This window comes from Nannospalax galili, unplaced genomic scaffold (assembly GCF_000622305.1).
Source record: "Nannospalax galili isolate Female #2095 unplaced genomic scaffold, S.galili_v1.0 scaffold65, whole genome shotgun sequence".
Classification (NCBI taxonomy): Eukaryota; Metazoa; Chordata; class Mammalia; order Rodentia; family Spalacidae; genus Nannospalax; species Nannospalax galili.
The window spans coordinates 38,698-43,746 of NW_008353294.1; the positions used below are offsets into that span (position 1 = coordinate 38,698).

Genomic DNA, 5,049 nt, shown 5'->3' on the forward strand with positions numbered 1-5,049 from the left:
AGTTCTAAAGTTAAAAAAAAAAAAAAAAAAGCAGTGTAGCCTATTAGGAACATGTAGACTATTCTCCTAGCCAGAAGAACAAGGACACAGATTTGACCTTATTGGGTTTTATTTATTACTATATCCTGAAAGTCCAGGCTGAGGAAAACACAAGACAATAAAATAATATATGCTAAATAAGTGAACTGAGGCTAGCAGAGCTGTGTAGCCAGGGTTCCCCAGGGCTGCCATCGCCCGCTTGCCCACTGCGGCCTGGCTGTCCACCACGGAACCCTTGTTTCCCGCCCATCAGCACTGAGGCAAGGAGAAACAGCCCACCAAGACTGAGTCTCTCTGCATGAACTGTTACCGCAATGGCACCATGTGCCTCTTGCTCACCATGATCCCCTTCTTCAGAAAAATAATCGTGAGCTCTTTTTCCTGCAAGCACTGTAGCCAGGGCAACAAGGAGATCCTGTCGCCAGACAGGATCCAGGATGAGGCAGTATGCTGCACTTTGACTGTCAGGGCCCAGGAGGACATGAACAGAGAAGTGATCAAGACTGACTCTGCAACCACATGGATCCAAGAGCTGGAGTTCAAAATTCCAGCTTTCAGCCAGAAGGGAACTCTGACCACTGTTGAAGGACTGATCAACCATGCAGTCTTTGGCCTGGAGCAGGACCAGCCCACTAGAAGGACAGTTGAAGATGCCATTAGCTGAAAGAATTGATGAGTTCATTGGCAAACTAAGGGAGCTTAAGCAAGTGGCTTTTCCTTTCATCCTGATCATTGATGATCCTTACAGAAATAGCTTTGTAGAAAAACCACATGCTCCCCAGAAAGATGATGCCATGGGGATCACACATTACAACCAGACCCTATAAGAGATTGAGATGCTGGGGCTCCAGGCAGAAGCACTAGAAGAGAAGCTGGAAGAGGAGGATCTCAGAAATGAAGTGCTCCAGTTCAACACAAACTGCCCTGAGTGCAATGCCCCAGCTCAGACCAACACGAAGCTAATCTAAATCCCCCACTTTAAAGAGCTTATCATCATGACCACCAGCTGCAAGAACTGTGGGCATTGGACCAGTGAAGTGAAATCTGGAAGAGCAGTAGAGCCCTTGGGCACCAGGATCACCCTCCGCATCACAGATCCCTCAGACATGACCAGAGCCCTCCTGAAGTCTGAAATGTGTAGTGTGGAAATGCCAGAGCTGGAGTTTGAACTGGGAATGGCTGTCCTCGAGGACAATTTTACCACTCTGGAGGGGCAAAACTCTGCAAGAGTTTAAGAAGTTGGACCAGATCATTGATGGGAAAATGAAGACCCACTGTATTAAAAATGCTGAAAGACATCCAAGAACTGGTAACCAAGAATCTGTTCACACTGGGTGACAGCTCCAGTCCCAACCAGTTCAAGAAACTGCAAGAGTTTAACCAGAAGTTGGACCAGATCATTGATGGGAAAATGAAGACCCACTGTATTAAAAATGATCCAGCAGGAAACAGTTACTTGCTGGAATAGCTGTTTATGTCCTCTCCAAGACCTTGCCCACAGAGAGGCAGACACCTGCTTGAGTCAGAGATCTAGGCACAGGATATAAACAGCTCTGTGCAGGTGCAAGCCTGTTGTGTATTGATCTTCTTTTGGAGGTTTGAAATCAGGCTGAGAAGAAACCCAGAAACAAATCATGGGATATGCCATCACTTTTTTCCTCTCAGCTCTTTACTCTCCCTCCACATAGTCCTCTGTCCTCCAGTGCAGAGCCTCTAAAGCTCATGAAGGTCAAAGACATAGTTGTGATCTGGTAATGGCTCTAGGTATATAAAGTACTAATATTCAGCAGGAAAAATTTCAGAGGGGGCTAGTCAGCACAAGTGAAGAAGTTCTTGTTAAAGTGATGGCTTTTAAACAACAACAACAACAAAAGTGAATTGAAAAATGAGTGCTTCTTAAGGAGCTTTTTCAGATTATTCACTGTGGTGGTGAATTTTGGTTGTCCATTTGATTCTTCTTTGTTTTATTTATCTTTATTTGATATGTGTGAGTAATTAGCCTGCATGTATATAAATGTGCCATGGGCATGCAATGCCCATGGAATCAAGAAGAGGGTGTCAGATTGCCTGGAACTGAAGTTACATATGATTGTTAGCCTCCATGGGGGCTCTGGAAACTCAATATGGGTCTTCTGCAAAAACAAGCAATGCTCTTAACCACTTAGTCGTCTCTCCAGTCCTAACGCCCATCTGATTTTAATTGGATTAAGAAATGCAGAGACCATTCCTGAAGCATAATTTTGGGAGTACTTGAAAAAGTGTTTCCAGAGATGATAACACAAGGGAGAAGACCCATCATGAATGTGGTGCACCATCCCATGGGCTACGGGATCCTGGCCTTTACAACAATGGAAAATGGAGGCAGCCAGCTTTGGGCCTGAGTATCCCTTTGATGCTGGCTAATCTACTGAGATGTGAGTGAGCAATCTCCTAATATCACAGACAGGACCTGGTCCTGTGTGGCCTGAAAATTACACATTCTTCCAAGAAGAGTAAGCCAGCCAGGGGCAAGACAAGGAGCACCCTGGGAAGAGGGTAAGAGCCTTCTGCAATATGGAGAGGTAGGGCAACCATGTTGGAACTCTGGGAGGGATCAGCACCAAAGCACGGGGCTTGAATGGCATGGGGGTTATGAGAAGCCGTTTCTTTGTAAGTCATCCCCTCCCAAATGTATAAACTGTGCAACATTCAAATAAAACTGTGTTATGCTGGTTTGTCAATCAGTGTCAGGCCCACGAGACCCTGAATGATTGAGGGCAGGTCAAACAGAGAGCAGGAAGGGGAAAATTTAGTGCAACATCCTGCTACTCTGCTCTCCCTGCCATGATCAACCTTACCCACTTCACTGTGAGCTATAAAATAAGGCTTTCCTTCCTTAAGTTGCTCATTGTCACATATTTGATCACATCAATAAGAATTCACTAACACAAAGAAAACATTGGTACTAAGAACTGGGACCATTCTCATTGCTGCTGAGGAGGACAGTAGCTAGTGTTATGATGTTCATGATCACCAGGAAGGACCACTCAGACTCAAAAAGTTCTGAATCAGCCAAATCCATTCAGCTGGCCAGGACAGCACTCTCAGCCAATTACAAGAATGCCACGCTGACTGGGAGGAGATGGAAGCTTTTACTTTTTTTTTTTTTTTTTTTTTTTTTTTTTTTTTTGACAGGGTCTCCCTGTAGCCACTGCTGTCCTGGAACCCACTGTGTAGACCAGGCAAGCCTTGAACTCACAGAGATCCACCTGCCTCTGCCTCCCAAGTGCTGGAATTAAAGGCATGGGCCACCACGCCCAACAGCTTTTACAATTTTATTAGAATTAAAAAAAAAAATTCCTCAGGGCAGGCATGCTGGTAATCGTGACAGCTGCCTCAAGGAAGAGGATGGTGGGGAGAAGGAGAGAAAGCCAGGAAGCCATGCAGATTTAGAGCCTGCATGGAAGTCAGACACATGGCTGACTGGCAGCCACCTGGCTGGGGGAAGGAAGCTTTAGAGAAATAGTGAAGAAATACAAGATGCTAGGGGCAGCCTGAAGCCTTAAAGAAAGCATGCTTAGAAAAGTGATATGAAGAAGAAAAGGAGAAATTACGCTTTTCTGAAGAATTCAGGAAAGCAGGAAGACTTACAGACTACATGACTGTGGCTGGTCCAGAAGTTCTGCTCTGGGAGGCCAGACTCCAGGCAGGAAAAATTCGCCATCTCATTAATGCTCTAGGCATTCTGTCCTTCTATTTAGCATAACTTAAGGTGAACCTGCCTTCTTAGGGGTGGTTCAATGACCAGATGATGACTAGTGAAACTGGAAAGGTGAGTCTTTCAACAGACTAGAGATTTTACAGTCTTGACCAGTTAAACTTACAGAAAATGGAGGCACTTGAGTTATTACAATAGAAATGGGCTGTTTAGGGGCAGGGACCCCAAAAGTTGAATAGGTCCATTTTTTTCCCTTGACCAGAGGCAGGTAATGTTCTTGGGTCTCTGATTGGAACTGCCAGAAGAGATCCCTGGTTTCCTATCTCCCCATAAATTAACACCTCTGCCTGGGGGCTAGATATGAGTGTGTAACCAAAACACCAGTCCATGCATTAATCCCTCCTGAGGGAGCTTTGGAACTGGATTTCTAGATTTCCATGATGAAAATGGGTTATAGTTTTCCCTAACTTCAACCCACACCCTAAATGAATTTTAGGGTTACCTTTTCAGAAAGGAGAATGTTACAGTAATCTTCAAGGCTATCCAGCTCTCTTGTAGACAATCAAGGAAAAGCTATTTTGACTTCGTCAAAGGAAGGGAATCTTCCTCTAGCCCTGGGTAGAGACAGGCTATATCACTGCTTTGTCCTTTAATTCAATGACCTGTCAATGACCTGGTCAAAAGCCTTAGAAAGGCTGTTTCACTGAAAAGCCATTCTGAAAAAACTGGAAGGAATACTTATCCCATTAATGAAATAATTACTTTTCCTGGCCAGAAATCCCATCTTCAGTGTAGTCACTGTGCAGGGCTGCTTCCATGAGACTTGATTAAGCCTGTCCTCTTTTCCAAATTACTCAGATATTGACAGAAAAGTATAACTCTCACCTCAAAGGGGATAAGAAATAGTTTATCCTGGCTGGGCATTGTAGCACATTCCTTTAATCCCAGCACTCAAGAGGCAGAGGTAGGGGGTATCTGTGAGATGAAGACCAGCCTGGTCTACATAGTGAGTTCTAAGCCAACTGGGCCTTCAGGGAGACCCTGTCTCAAAAAGACAAAAGAAAGAGAGGTAGTTTATTCTGGAGCAAAATATGAAAACTATGAGTAACCATGGCCAAGGAACACAGATTCAGGTTACCCTAAATTCCATGTTCCAGTGTGGAAGCTGATAGGTAGAGAATGGGCGGGAGCGAGCGGGCGGCGCGGATGGAGGAAGGCACGAGCAGATGGATGAGGCACTGAGGCTCAGATGGAATTCTCAGCGGGACACAGATTTATTTCACACGGGGCACCTTTCCCTCGGGGAAGGGAAA

General features: G+C 45.0%; 1 pseudogene; it reads left to right on the plus strand.

Annotated features, from left to right (window-relative positions):
- The window catches only part of LOC103747984, a 2,547-nt pseudogene extending 1,040 nt beyond the window's left edge, over window positions 1-1,507 (plus strand).
- Window positions 1,508-5,049: the final 3,542 nt, after the last annotated feature.